Source organism: Diplotaxodon limnothrissa, linkage group LG2 (assembly GCF_057381915.1).
Source record: "Diplotaxodon limnothrissa isolate DT_005_m linkage group LG2, D_limnothrissa_male_GT1.1, whole genome shotgun sequence".
Taxonomy (NCBI): Eukaryota; Metazoa; Chordata; class Actinopteri; order Cichliformes; family Cichlidae; genus Diplotaxodon; species Diplotaxodon limnothrissa.
Genome location: NC_140597.1, coordinates 39,287,486 through 39,303,581, shown reverse-complemented (window position 1 = coordinate 39,303,581; position 16,096 = coordinate 39,287,486). Strand labels below are relative to the sequence as shown.

General features: G+C 43.8%; 1 long non-coding RNA gene across 1 annotated transcript; it reads left to right on the top strand.

Annotated features, from left to right (window-relative positions):
- The first annotated feature begins 1,135 nt into the window (after positions 1-1,135).
- On the top strand, positions 1,136-8,107 carry LOC146639130 (uncharacterized). Its single transcript, XR_014906531.1, has 3 exons — positions 1,136-1,270; positions 1,734-1,880; positions 7,919-8,107. It is a non-coding gene; the product is annotated as an uncharacterized LOC146639130 (long non-coding RNA).
- The last annotated feature ends 7,989 nt before the right edge of the window (positions 8,108-16,096 follow it).

The window sequence follows — 16,096 nt, the reverse complement described above, 5'->3', positions numbered from 1 at the left end:
CCAGAACATCCAGACTGGCCAACAGCCTGTATCCACAGGCTGTGAGGCTCCTGAACTCTCTGCCCCCCTCTCACGGACAATAACCATATCCAACTTCTTAATAGCAATGAACTGGTCTGCATTGGTGCATCATATCTTTATTCTCTTCCCCCTCCTGCCCCCCCCCCCCCCCTCTTTCTTAAATAGATAACTATCATATCTGATATCATATCTCACAGTACAATAATATTGAATGGGTTGCATTGTTGTATTTTGTCATGTTTCTCAGGTCTTTGTCTGAATTTCTACGAACATTATTGCTAAGGATTGTCTTATTGCATTGGAGTCACACTGGGTTAAATATGTACACTTGGGTTTTAAGGGGTATTTATTATTTTCTTCTTCTTTTTTTTTTGGGTTGTATGTGTGGCAGGATGAATGTTATCCCTCGGTCCAACCCACTTTCAGCCTGGCCCATTAGGGGGCGCTAGTATAAATAGTGGCCATTTGAGTGTCTCTGCATTTCTTGCCTGTGATCTCCTTTTTGGTCACCTGACTTCCTCGGTGTGGTGGAGATCGTTTGTGGGTTACTCCTCTAAAGTCTCCATCGCGGCTGGTCGTAGCTATAGAAGCCTCCTCTGAGCTATTCTGCTTACGTTCTGTGACCCGGCTTACTTGGTACGTAATCAACTTTTGTTACGCTCTCTGCCTTCTATTGTTCTTTTATAGTAATTATTTATTATGTTTCGCAGGAAGTGTGGGCCTTAGTTTTGCGCCAAGTTACGTGAACTGAAGTGCTGCTGTTTTGCCTTGCTGTGCTTTTACCGTCTGTTCCCGTTGTGAGAATTCTTTCCCTGCTGCTGTCAGCTTTTACAGTGGACGTCGGCGTGGACAACGGCCATATGCATGCCGGTTATCGGAGTCAGCTGGCGTGCATATTGATTGACTGTTAACTTATCGTCGTGTGGACGGCAAGTTGGAGCAGTACGGCGATTCCGTTTGCTCCAGATTTTAGAGTTTTATTCAGATTGTATGTTGTTTTATTGCTTTTTGATTTGTAGTTTGGATTTTTGTTACACCACTGGTGGGAGGCCCTTTTTCTAGCTGTAGATCACCAGTGTGGTCCTGCAGTTGGGTTATCCCCCGGTGTTACACATTAGTTTGTTGTAATATATTAAAATTTTCTTTGTTTCTTTTTATTCAGATGCGGAGTGCCGACGTGGAGGAGACTAGGGTGCCTTGGTGGTGGGATCCCTTGAGTGTACACACCTGCCTTGTTTAGTTTATTAGTGTGAGTGTGTGTGTGATAGTGTGTTGCACTTGTGTTTTGGGTGTGTTTTCTTTCTTTAGTTTGTGTGTGGCATCCCTGCCCCTCCACTGGTAAGCCTCAGCTCTGAATACCCTTTTAAGCATATTTGTACTTGAATATTTATGATTGTGCTTTTATATGGTGTTTTAAATAATTATTAATAAATTGTGAATTTGTTGATCATTGAACCTCGTCTCTGGACTGAGTATAGCGAACCTAAGTGCCTTTCTGGTGATTTAGTGTTACTTTCAGTATTCTCTGGGTGAAATTCCCAGGGTGGCGTTGTCTTTTTAAAACTGCAAAGAGTGTTTACTTTATACCCCATCCTCGTCTCGCCACAAACTTGGCGTTGTCGACAGGATATACTCTTTAAAACAGAGACGTGTGTTCTTCTTTTTTTGTTTTGGTGTAACGTAAATTGTTTTTTTTATATTATTTTGTACAGAATAAAGGCAAAGCAGCAGCTACTTTGGTGTGGGATTTCACAGCTGTGTTACAGAGATGGAGGAAGAGTTACAGGAACTCAGGGACTTGATCGCGCAGCTGAAAGCAGACAATGAGAGGCTGCGTCAGGAGAGGGCTGTTGGGTCAGGTACTAGTGCTACACCTTCTACTTCAACTGCATCATCTGTTAACCCCCCAACGGCTGGTGTCTCTGTAGCAGAGAGACTAGTTTTTGTGCCCCGTGACAGAAAATGCCCTATGTTTAGAGGAAAATCAGGTATAGGGTTGAATGAATGGTTGGAGGAATTAGAAGGTTGTGCTAGAGCACGTCATTTGTCTTTGGCTGATAAAGCATTTTTCCTGTTTGACCACCTAGAAGGGGAAGCACGTGAGGAGATCAAATATCGCTCTAGTGCAGAGAGGACTGATCCTGCTAAGATAATCACTATATTGCAAGAACTGTATGGCTGTTCAGACTCCTATGTAGCATTGCAGGAAGCTTTCTTCTCTAGAAAACAGCAGGAAAGTGAGACACTGCAAGAGTTTTCCCTCGCTCTCTTGGGTCTTATGGAAAAAGTTAAATCGAGTGCCCCCAATGGCATGCCCAATGCTGACGTTTTATTAAGAGATCAATTTGTTGAACAGGTCTTAGATAGTACCTTGCGGCGGGAGTTAAAGCAGCTAGTAAGGAGGCAGCCAACACTGACATTGCTGGAGATTAGAGGGGAAGCTATTAGGTGGGAACGTGAAGGGTTGCCTAGTGGCGTTAGGCATAGAAGCAGTTCTGTCCCTTCTGTTTATGGCATTCAGTATGGGGTCCATAGCGGTCCCTCAGGAATAGCTCAGTCTACCCATTTGTCTGAGATGAGCGAGATGAAGGAATTGTTAAAGCGCCAGCAGGAGCAACTTAATCAGCTCACTCAGAGCATTGCTCGATTGCAGGGCCCCCATCGAATGCCTCGCTCAGGACGGGGCGACTCCATTATATGCCGTCGTTGTCAGCAACCTGGACATTTTGCTCGGGAGTGTGATGGGGAACGCGTTCCTCGTTCCCGGCCTCCTTCGCAGGCCCCTCTGCATAATCGCAGGCACTCTCCTTTAAATACGGCTTCGGAAAACTAGCACCCTCCGTATTGCCGAGCCACAGTTCGGGTGGGGTGTCTATTGGCTCAAGGGTTGTTTCTAATGGTCCAGAGGCAGTCTCGAAATTAATTTCATCCTGTCCTCATATAGATGTGGACATGGGCGGTATAAAAGTACCTTGTTTGGTTGATACGGGGTCCATGGTCTCTACCATTACTGAAAGTTTTTTCCGCCAGCATTTTGAGTCCTGGGGTCAAGAGCGTCTCCAAGCTTGTCATTGGTTGCAGCTTAAAGCGGCTAATGGGTTGTCCATTCCTTACCTTGGCTATATCGAGCTAAGTGTAGAGCTCTGTGACAAGTTTCTTCCACAGTGTGGCGTGTTGGTCGTTAAAGATCCTCCAGGTGCAGGACCTTCCACGGTTCCGGGTGTATTGGGGATGAATGTCATTCGGAAGTGTTACCACGAGCTTTTTGGGCAACACGGTGAAGCATTGTTTAGTTTGGGCTTTGTCACAGAGGCCCCTAAACCCCTTGTGCAGGCGCTGCAAAAGTGCCATGACGTTAGTATAAGAGCCCCACTGGATTTGTCTGGCCATGTGAGAGTGAGGGGTAAGCGAGCATGTTGCATTCCGGGTGGTGTAATGAAAGTAGTGGCCGCCACCTGTTCTGAGCAATATTCAGGTGCCACTGTGTTATTTGAACCTACTGATGTTAACTTGCCTGCTGGACTTTTAGCGTCCCCTGCATTGGTTCGAGTGGTTAGAGGTACTGCATACATACCAGTTGTTAATGTAGGGACTACGGCGGTCTTGCTTTACCCTAGGACCGTTATAGGGACCCTGGAAGATGTTCATGTGGTCAGTTTGCCCGCTGGTGTGACAGAAATACCCCCTAACGTAGCCACAATGGCATCTCACACCGCCACTCCTACTGTGCAGGATCAGATGGAAGGGATTGATTTGTCTAAACTGTCAGTAGAGGAACAGGGACAGGTGAGGTCTCTCCTTAAGAAATACAGCTCGGTCTTTTCTGCTCATGACACTGATTTGGGTTGCACTAACTTGATCTCCCATGACATTCCAGTCTTAGACGATATCCCCGTGCGGCAGCGTTATAGGCGCATCCCCCCTTCAGAGTACGAGGTTGTGAAAGAGCATATTAACCAGTTGTTAGGGGCCGAGGTGATTAGAGAGAGTAGCAGCCCCTATGCTTCTCCCATTGTGCTCGTTAAGAAGAAGGATGGCAGCCCGCGCATGTGTGTTGATTATCGGCAACTGAACAACAAGACAAGGAAAGATGCATTCCCCCTGCCGCGCATTGAAGAATCCTTAGATGCGCTGACTGGTGCCCGTTGGTTTTCCACCATGGATTTAGCAAGTGGCTATAATCAGGTCCCAGTTACGGAAGAGGATAGGCCCAAGACTGCCTTCTGTACTCCTTTCGGCCTATTTGAATGGAACCGAATGCCATTTGGGCTCTGTAATGCCCCTAGCACCTTCCAGAGACTAATGCAACGCCTTTTCGGTGATCAACAGTGCCAGTCTCTGCTTCTCTATCTTGATGACATTGTAATCTTTTCATCAACAGTATCGCAACATCTTGAGCGGCTGGATGTGGTGCTAGGTCGGCTTCAGCAGGAAGGTTTAAAAGCCAAGCTTGCCAAATGTGCCTTTTTCCAGCGGGAGGTTCGCTACCTAGGCCATGTCATCTCCGATCAAGGTGTCTCCACGGACCCTAGCAAGGTGGAAGTGGTGGCTAACTGGCAGCCTCCTAAGACTGTTTCGGAACTACGCTCCTTCCTTGGGTTTGCCAGCTATTATCGCCGTTTTGTGGAGGGTTTTGCCAAGTTGGCGGCACCTCTGCATAGACTGGTGGCAGAGTGGGGAGGCAGAAAATCAAAGAAGAGGTCAGAGCATGGTGTCGTGGAGAACTGGACTGCAGAGTGTGCTCAAAGTTTTGAGGCATTAAAGACTAAACTGACAACAGCACCAGTGCTCGCTTATGCAGATTTCTCTTTGCCTTTTATTTTAGAAGTGGATGCCAGCCATGCCGGCCTAGGGGCAGTGCTTTCCCAGGAGCAGGGAGGTAAGGTGAGGCCAATAGCCTATGCCAGTCGGGGTTTGAGGCCCACTGAGCGCAATATGCTAAATTATAGCTCAATGAAGCTGGAGTTTTTGGCACTTAAGTGGGCCATGACTGAGAAATTTAGAGAGTACTTGTTGGGCCATAAGTGTATTGTTTACACCGACAACAATCCTCTTAGTCACTTGTCTTCTGCTAAACTTGGGGCTACTGAACAGCGCTGGGCAGCTCAGCTCGCTTCGTTCGACTTCGACTTAAAGTACAGGTCAGGAAGGAGTAATAAGAACGCAGACGCTTTATCTCGCCAGCATCCACCTGATCCTCAGGAGATTAAAGCCATGGTTCCTGGTACAGCCTTGCCTGGACCTCTTCAACAAGCCTTGCGGCTGGGACCAGCTGAGGTATCACAAGCTGCCATTACGGTTTTGCCCCATCTCACTACTCCTGATCTTCATGCCCTCCAACAGGTCGACCCAGTGATAAAGGAGATCTTGGTGTTCTGGAGACGGAAGCAGCGACCCAGCTTTGAGGAGCGGCAGCAGCTTGCTCCACTTGCTCTGGTGCTGCTACGACAATGGGATCGTCTGATTGAAAGGGAAGGAGTTCTGTATCGTCAGGTTCATCGTCCTGACGGTGCCGAGGTGGTACTTCAGCTTTTGCTGCCTAGTGCACTAATTGAGCAGGTGTTGACTCATGTTCATCAGGAGCACGGCCATCAAGGTGTGGAAAGGACCCTAGCGCTTCTCCGCTCACGGTGCTACTGGCCCGGTATGTCTGCTGAGGTAGCTCGTTGGTGTCAGAGATGCGAACGTTGCCAAGTTGCAAAAGACACCCAACCAGCAGCTCAAAGTTTCATGGGACATTTGTTGGCTTCTCGACCAAATGAAATCTTGGCCATTGATTACACCTTGCTCGAACCTTCCCGGAATGGGCTGGAGAACGTTTTGGTGATGACTGATGTTTTCAGCAAGTATACATTGGCTGTCCCCACTCGTGACCAATGTGCTGCTACAGTGGCCCAGGTTCTCGTGACTGAGTGGTTTTCGAAGTTTGGTGTACCAGCGCGTATCCATTCCGATCAGGGTCGTAACTTTGAAAGCTCCCTGATCCAGCAGCTCTGCAGGTTTTATGGTATCGAGAAGTCCCACACTACTCCTTATCATCCGGCTGGAAATGGTCAGTGTGAACGTTTTAATAGGACTTTGCACAATTTGTTGCGGACCCTGCCAGTATCCAGAAAAAGAGACTGGAATGTATGTTTGCCCCAGTTACTCTACTGTTATAATACCACTCCCCATCAGGCTACTGGGGAAACCCCATTCTTATTGATGTTTGGGCAAGAACCCAGGTTGCCAGTGGACTTTCTGTTGGGCAGAGTACCGGACCCCATCAGTGGAGATGTGCACGAGTGGATTCAGGAGCATCAAGCCCGGCTACAGGTTGTACACGAAGGAGCCAAGGAACGATTGCAATTGGCTGCCGACCGCAGAAAGAGGCACCATGACAAAAAGGTGAAAGAGGCACCATTGAACGACGGCCAGTTGGTGTTCCTGCGCGATCTGAGTGGAAGAGGGAGATGTAAAATCCAAGATCGATGGAAACCCGTGGTATATAGAATCCTGAAGGCACCTAAAGGAGGTGGGGCAGTATATACCATTGCACCTGCAGATGATCCCAGCAGTGTGAAGCATGTTCATCGTACCTTGTTGAAGGCTGTGGTAACGGCAGCTACACCATCAGAAGGGCCTGCTCCAAGCAGTAGCTCACATGGCCCAGAAATATCCTCCCCAGAACCAGGACATGACTCATCATGTGACAGTGACCTGTTATTCCTGAGCATAGGAGCTCCTCAAGTAAATGTTTCACCATCTTACAGCCCAGTGGCAGTGATTCCAAGTAGCCCTGAGTTGTTGCTTCCACCAGAAGACCGAACTTCCGATGTTCCAGCCACTGGTACAGTTACTCCGAGTGTAGCACCAGTTCCATCTAGCTCTCTTCCTGCTCTCTCTACGAGTTCTGATACAAGAAATGTGGTGGTGCGAAAAACAACCCGGTCCACAGCTGGCCAGCATTCAAACATCCATCATCTCCCAAGACCAACAGGGGAGGTGGCACAAGGGGCTGCTAACTCTATTTCTGAGCCTAGGGTACATGCTGTCTCTGCATTTTTTAGGCCTTGGGACTAATCTGGGTGTCTTTGTAATTCATCGTCGGGGCGACGATGCAAGAAGGAGGGGTAGAATGTGGCAGGATGAATGTTATCCCTCGGTCCAACCCACTTTCAGCCTGGCCCATTAGGGGGCGCTAGTATAAATAGTGGCCATTTGAGTGTCTCTGCATTTCTTGCCTGTGATCTCCTTTTTGGTCACCTGACTTCCTCGGTGTGGTGGAGATCGTTTGTGGGTTACTCCTCTAAAGTCTCCATCGCGGCTGGTCGTAGCTATAGAAGCCTCCTCTGAGCTATTCTGCTTACGTTCTGTGACCCGGCTTACTTGGTACGTAATCAACTTTTGTTACGCTCTCTGCCTTCTATTGTTCTTTTATAGTAATTATTTATTATGTTTCGCAGGAAGTGTGGGCCTTAGTTTTGCGCCAAGTTACGTGAACTGAAGTGCTGCTGTTTTGCCTTGCTGTGCTTTTACCGTCTGTTCCCGTTGTGAGAATTCTTTCCCTGCTGCTGTCAGCTTTTACAGTGGACGTCGGCGTGGACAACGGCCATATGCATGCCGGTTATCGGAGTCAGCTGGCGTGCATATTGATTGACTGTTAACTTATCGTCGTGTGGACGGCAAGTTGGAGCAGTACGGCGATTCCGTTTGCTCCAGATTTTAGAGTTTTATTCAGATTGTATGTTGTTTTATTGCTTTTTGATTTGTAGTTTGGATTTTTGTTACACCACTGGTGGGAGGCCCTTTTTCTAGCTGTAGATCACCAGTGTGGTCCTGCAGTTGGGTTATCCCCCGGTGTTACACATTAGTTTGTTGTAATATATTAAAATTTTCTTTGTTTCTTTTTATTCAGATGCGGAGTGCCGACGTGGAGGAGACTAGGGTGCCTTGGTGGTGGGATCCCTTGAGTGTACACACCTGCCTTGTTTAGTTTATTAGTGTGAGTGTGTGTGTGATAGTGTGTTGCACTTGTGTTTTGGGTGTGTTTTCTTTCTTTAGTTTGTGTGTGGCATCCCTGCCCCTCCACTGGTAAGCCTCAGCTCTGAATACCCTTTTAAGCATATTTGTACTTGAATATTTATGATTGTGCTTTTATATGGTGTTTTAAATAATTATTAATAAATTGTGAATTTGTTGATCATTGAACCTCGTCTCTGGACTGAGTATAGCGAACCTAAGTGCCTTTCTGGTGATTTAGTGTTACTTTCAGTATTCTCTGGGTGAAATTCCCAGGGTGGCGTTGTCTTTTTAAAACTGCAAAGAGTGTTTACTTTATACCCCATCCTCGTCTCGCCACATATGGAAGCCCCAAACGCAATTTCATTGTTCTTGACAATGACAATAAATAAATAAATACTAAATACTAAATACTAAATGCTCTCTTCAAAGTCACATGTTATTTGATTCAGAAAAGGCCAGCGCTTTTAAGGTCTGGCAATTATGGCTCCCTCACTCTTGTGTCTGAAAATAAACAGCAGGAAGTCTCTAAGAGGAGCAGATAAACATGCACGCTAGTACATGAAGGATATGTATCATACATGTACTGCACAGCAAAATCACACGCAGGTGGTCATACTGATGTGGGAGTGCACCTCCTGGCAAGGATATCATTAGTGCTTTCTGAAGTGCGCATTACTGATAGTGAACAGGTTTTTTTTCACGTGGTTAAGTGAGTGCATGGGTAAATGACAAATGGCTTCCAAATATATCTCAAAGCTTACAAGATTTCTTTCACAATCCTTTTAGCCTGAAGCCTACACTTTATTGGTAAGAAATTTAAAAAAAAATTCCAAACAGAAGTTAATGCGAGCTGCATGAAAACAAAAATGAGAGATGAGAAGGAAAAAAGAAATAACAAAACAGAAAGAATTATGTATAAAGCTACGAAATAGAAAGATAGCAAATTGTTTCGTTTTTTAATGAACAGCTTTCAAGAAACAATGCATGTAATTGAAAAACAATAATAATCAGAAACTCAGAATGGTAATGTTTCATTCATATCAATTGTTTGTTCAGACTGAGAATAACTACTTTGGCTCTTGCCAACAAACAAAGTCAACTATCAAATGTTAGGAAGGAAGAAATTCTTGGTCCCTAAAATCCTGCAAAATTGTAACGTATTCCATATAGTTACTTTTTTAAATTAAAATATGCAACGCAATTTAAATTATATAATTTATATAATTATAAATAACTCACCTTTTAATTAATAATATCGCAGAACAAAGGCAAAATTATTTGCATGTTTTGAAAGTGTTGCTGACATGTTTCTATCACCTCCACCTTTAACTACCATCTGAATGCTTTTAAAACCAAAACGTCTTCGCAGACTTTCTTAACAACTGACAGAACCATAACACACCTTAACAACAATTGTGCCCCTTTGAGCATGTGGCTCATTTGAAAGAGCAAAATGTAGTATTGTGGTCTAGAAAACTCAAAATGTGATGTCCCCATATGTGGATGCCAGGTCCTAGGAAGTTAAAGGACAATTTTGGCAGCTGAACAGCGCTGTGAGATGCCTGTGCTGTGGTTTTTGATGTTTTATACTGTGCCAAACATTTCCAGTAGGTAATTGGTCTGGATTGCAAGCAGACCAGTTTAGACCTGGACTTTGGCATTGCCTTGCTGAAGTAAGAAAGGCCAGATATAATATACTTTTTCAGCCACCGTATGTACTGTTACAAAACTAACATCAGTCATTACCATATCTGGGCCTTTACAGATGTGTAAGATACCCATGCCATGCACACTGATGCACATGGATTTGCCAATTGATTTTCAAACAGGAAGTATTATCCTTGAAGTGATTTGTTTTAATTATGAATAAAGGAAATTGACACACCTCAATCTCTCTAAATATAAAAAAGTCTCGATTAAAAAAAATTACATTTCAAGACACACATAATTTCTAAATCATTCATGCTGAATAAGACGTCACACAAATGTGCTCACATAGAGATAATTTAATTGAACATTTTAATGAATATGATTTACATCTAAAGATCCTCAAACACAAAAAAACACATTTGATATCTGTTTTGTCTCTTGTGACAAAAACAGCATCCTTACATGGGAATCTGTCGGTTCAAAACGCTTGTTTGTCTCTCCTTTATTAATGCTTTTAATTATTTCCATGTGGATGCTTCTCAAGCTTTTGCCTGGCAACAAAGGTACCCTGTTTCATCCGAACCATTCAACAGTTTAATCCAAAATGAGGTCCATGGAGAGCAAATAAAAAAAACTTATTATTGTACTTGATATGGTTGAAGTCACAAAGTTAACAGACATTAGAAAAGTAAAAGTCATTTACAAACTGAATTCAGTTTCTATGAAAACATTGTAATGATTAAAGACTCACAAAATCAGGTGCGATGGTAGGATCAAGTGAAGGCACAAAATATTTTACAAGCAATATATGTCTTATTAATCATGTTTTGTTCTTCACAGATTGAACCCTGACATGACTATTTTTAAATGCTCTTATACTAAAAATTTGGTCTTATATTCATGATTGACTGCGATTAAATTTGTGAAAACATTTATTTTATGGAAAACAGAAAAGGACCATCGGGCACCATCTACTTATTTTGTCTGAATATGATATACACACTTTGTTAATATGTTACAAAAATGCCATAATTATTTCATGTAATTGGATGAAAAACTAAAACGAACGTCTGCATGTTTTCTTATCTTGAGCCTCGTTTTCAAAATGTCTCACACCTTGCTTTTTAATCTTTTTGTTAGATTTATTTACTGAGTTGTTGGATTCCTTTTGCATTTGTGTGTGTGTCCGTGTTTCTTTTCTATTAATTTTCTGTGATAGATACATTATAGTATCGTTTCTACTGATGTTGAAGACACTCTGCTGTTCTCTCTTTTATGTTCCTCCATGCCACCTTTAAACAATGTGTTCAATGCTACCTATTTTGTTGATGATGAATGATGCAGTCAAGTTTCCCTTGGGGTTCATGTGCTCACACGTTGCTCACATTGTACTGCATCTACAGTAAGATGTGAGAAAGATGTTTCATTTTTTTCAGTGTCAGAAAAAGATACAAATTTGACATTGATGTCTGTTTTTTTTCCTATACTGCATTATCAATGCTAAATGTATTCATCCATTTCAAATCAATGACAATATATATTTGTCATTGACTTGAAAAGCAACAACAGTGTCTCAGAATCTGCAAATGTTTTAAAATGCATTACAGCTTAACAAAAACATGGCTTCAATGTGATGAATTATCATTTTTAAGAACACTATGATTCCCTGCATAATGGTTGCATAAATAGTTGATCCATCAAAGTAACACAGTGTGGCTGGAAAAATACAACAGAACGCCGAGGCACAACACATTAAGATGGTGGTAATTTTTGGTTGTGCTGGCTCTGTACACTAACACATTAGACTCAAAAATAGTAGAGTGTGAGCTTTCAGTTTTAATTTCAGTATTCTACGTTCATGTCTGACAAACAGAATGCCAACTCCATCTTAAAAACAAACATCACTAAGCTTAAGGGACAAAAATCTTTCACACTACAAGTATGCAGTCCTGTAGAACGCAAGTACATCCCACGATTTACTTTTCATAAAACCACATTTACCAGCAATAAGTTAAAGTTATAATTTTGTAATTATTTGTCTGTCTCTCGCAACATCGTGGAAATAATTTTGTCCCACTCTTCTTTACAACAGTGCTTCATTACATTGAGGTTTGGGGGTAGTTTTTATGCACAGAATATTTCTTGAGGTCCTGCTAGAGCATCAAACCTTTGACTGGGCCATAGAAACAAGTCGATTGTTTCCTTTTTTTTAGCCATTCTTTTATAAATTTTCTCCTGTGCTTGGGATCATCGTCCTGTTGTATGACCCAAATTACACCAAGCTTAAGCTGTTGAACATTAGGTCTTACATTTGACTATACAAAAATTGACATTTGGCATACAAAGTTCCAAATTCACTGACTGCAAGGTGTCCACATCCTGTGGCTTCTAAAGAAGCCCAAATCATCACCACGATGCTTACAGCTGATATGAGGAGTTTGTGCTGACGTGCTATGTAGGGAATTGTTACATATATGTATATGCTGTATATGAAGTGCTTTCATGAGCAAATGTCAAACATTATGATTTTTTTCTAAAAAATCTAATTTTGAAGCACTGACTAACTTTCTCTTCGTGATCCACGTAGGCCTGACATTTGACACTTCCCGGCAGTGTTGCCGTTATGATGCATGCAAATGAAAGTTGAGCAGAAAAAACACAGCAAACAAAAATGGCTTATTCTTTTATGGTTTATTATATTTTCATATTGATTTTATTGTGGTCTCTTATTTTCTTGCACATATTTCTGATATTGCATTTCCCTAAATGTGTCAGCTCCAGTTGTTTTTAAATGTGCTGCATGAATAATATGTGGGAGTTTTTATTATTTGATTTGACTTTACACAGCTGACCAACCACAGCAAAAAGCTGGACTTACAGCGTGAAAAGGCTCAAACAACTCCTTCAAGAGTGAGACTCTTATTAATGTGCATGCACAAATATGGTTCAGTGGTTAGGTCTCCTGCAGATGCGATCAACAACGGACTGAACTGACAAGTTGTCATACTTGAAAACAAAAGTTCAGACTTTTTTAATTAAACTTGTTTTTGTAAAACACAAAGTTTGTTTGTCTGCTCAACTTACCGGTAATGCTTTGTTTCTTGTAAAAGTAACCATTTGTCAGCAGGGTGCCTTACAGAGTAAAAAAGCTGTGGTACAATGGAAATATTCCAAAAATAGCGGTTTTGAAATATGTCTGTGGCAAAGCTGTGATAGAAATATATAGTAGAGCAGTAGGTCCATCATAGCTTTAAGAGGGAAACAGATTTAGCTATATGACAAAGGTTTAATGTGACATGTATTCAGCTTTAACCCAAAATGCATACTGAAATGGATAATTCTCAGTGGGGGGTTTCCTCGGCTACTCAGACCACATCTCTGTTATGCTAATTCCAGCATACAGACCACTCGTCAGGCGATCAAAACCGGTTCTGAAGCAGGTGAAAACCTGGCCAGCAGGAGCCATCTCTGCTCTTCAGGACTGTTTTGAGAGCACTGACTGGAACATGTTTAGAGAGGCTGCAACTTACGGCGACTTCACTGACTTGGAGGAGTACACATCATCAGTGTCCAGCTATATCAACAAGTGCACCGATGACGTCACTGTCTCCAAGATCATCATCTCACGACCCAACCAGAAACCGTGGATTACTGCGGAAGTGCGTGCACTTCTAAGGACCCGAGACTCTGCCTTCAAAGAGGGAGATAAGGTGGCGCTTAGAAGAGCGAGGGCTGAACTTTCTCGGGCCATCAGAGAGGCGAAGCGCACACACGCCCAGAGAATCCACAACCACTTCAAGGACAGCGGCGACACACGACGCATGTGGCAGGGCTTACAAGCCATCGCTAACTACAGGACGACACCACCTGCCTGTGACAGTGACGGCTCCCTCCCAGATGTGCTTAACAACTTCTATGCTCGGTTCGACAGGCAGAACGACGTGGCGGCGAGGAAGACCACCCCTCCTCCGAACGACCAGGTCCTGTGTCTCACTACAGCTGAGGTGAGGAAAACTCTACGCAGAGTCAATCCACGTAAAGCTGCTGGACCAGACAACATCCCAGGCAGAGTGCTCAGAGAATGTGCTGATCAGCTGGCAAATGTTCTCACCGACATCTTCAACATCTCTCTGAGCAGTGCCGTTGTCCCCACGTGCTTCAAGGCCACCACCATCGTCCCCGTGCCCAAGAAGTCTTCTGTGTCCTGTCTCAATGACTACCGCCCTATCGCACTTACACCCACCATCATGAAGTGCTTCGAACGGCTCGTCATGAGACACATCAAGACCCTGCTGCCCCCCTCACTGGACCCAATGCAATTTGCATACCGCCATAACCGCTCAACGGACGACGCCATCTCCACTGCACTCCATCTTGCCCTGACACACTTGGACAAGAAGGACTCACACGTCCGAATGCTGTACATAGATTTCAGCTCAGCATTCAACACGATCATCCCCCAACAACTGATCGGAAAGCTGAGCCTGTTGGGCCTGAACACCTCCCTCTGCAACTGGATCCTGGACTTTCTGACCGGAAGGCCTCAGTCAGTACGGATCGGGAACTGCACCTCCAGCACCACTACACTGAGCACTGGGGCCCCACAAGGCTGTGTGCTCAGTCCTCTGCTGTTCACACTGCTGACTCATGACTGTGTAGCAACACACAGTTCAAATCACATCATTAAATTCGCTGATGACACGACCGTGGTGGGTCTCATTAGCAAGAACGACGAGTCAGCGTACAGAGAGGAAGTGCAGAGACTAACGGACTGGTGTAAGGACAACAACCTGTCTCTGAATGTTGACAAGACAAAAGAGATGGTTGTTGACTTTAGGAGGACACGAGGCGACCACTCACCGCTGAGCATCAACGGCTCCTCTGTGGAGATCGTTGACAGCACCAAATTCCTGGGCGTACACCTGGAGAAGGACCTCGGCTGGTCCCTCAACACCAGCTCCCTGCACAAGAAAGCCCAACAGCGTCTCTTCTTTCTGAGAAGACTGAGAAAGGCCCGGCTTCCACCACCGATCCTGACCACCTTCTATAGAGGAACTATTGAGAGCATCCTGAGCGGCTGCATCACTGTCTGGTTTGGGAGCTGTGCCATATCAGACCGCAAGACCCTACAGCGGATAGTGGGAACAGCAGAGAAGATCATCGGGGTCTCTCTACCCTCTATTGAGGACATCTACACCACACGCTGCATTCGCAAAGCCACCAGCATTGTGGCTGATCGGACATACCCCTCTCACACACTCTTTACACTCCTGCCATCTGGAAAAAGGTACCGAAGCATTCGGGCACGCACATCCAGACTGTGCAACAGCTTTTTTCCACAAGCCATCCGTCTCCTCAGCAAAAAGGGACTGACTGATAAACACGCACACACACATACACTAACATTATCACTCAGCTTAACTCAAATACCTCAAAACATTGAGACTGGACTGACTAACCAACACAAGCGCAAACACACTGACCTACACCACCAAACCATCGCACACACCAACCTGTAAATGCTCTTTTGCACAATATTATTACTAGATATATTATATATTATTATTTTTTTTGCACTAACTTGTCTTGTAGCACCTTGGTTCCTGGAGGAACGTTGTTTCGCCTCACTGTGTATTTTTAAACTGTATATGGTTGAAGTGACAATAAAGTTGAATTTGAACTTGAACTATGTTAGTCTTTTTATAGTCAAAGTCACAAATATTTCAGTGAAATAACTTCCTCATTTTCGTGCAATATTGCTTCATCAAGGCTCAGAGCATCACAATTTTTTTTTTCATTTGTCAATGGATAAAAGTACAATACCTGGGAGAATTTAGATCATCTGGAGTATACCACATCCTTTACTGTCAAACCTGAAGGTAACATTGCAGAATGATGTGTTGAAAGGCTGTGCAAGACCTTGGCATAAATTACTTTAACTTTTGTCTTTATTCTGCAACTTCACAGGACGGAAACAAGGCAACACTACAAGGCAACATGAATGTCTGATATATTTACTCGAGCTGTATCGTCCATCTCCTGGTTTTTCACCTACCAGAGAGACAGATACACAAGTTTGAGAGCAAAGAAAAAAACAGACAAGACAAATACAAGGCTATTGAGTGACAGCACAAGTAGAGCAAGTAGCCCCATAAAAGAGCTGGCATATGAAGAGGTTTAAACATGTCTAGCAATACATGACAGGTGGTCCTCGATGAGTATTTAGTGAGTGGTTGAACTGCGTCTCCATAGTCACATAATGCATGTGATAGACAGCTTCATACATTTAACAGACATCTTCATCAATAAGCACTGTGCAGGGGGTTGCAATGTAATGGATCTGTTTTCCACATAATGGGTGGTCTGCAATCGATCTACCAGAAAAAGAAATGGCATCTTTTTCACAGGAAAACTTCCAAGT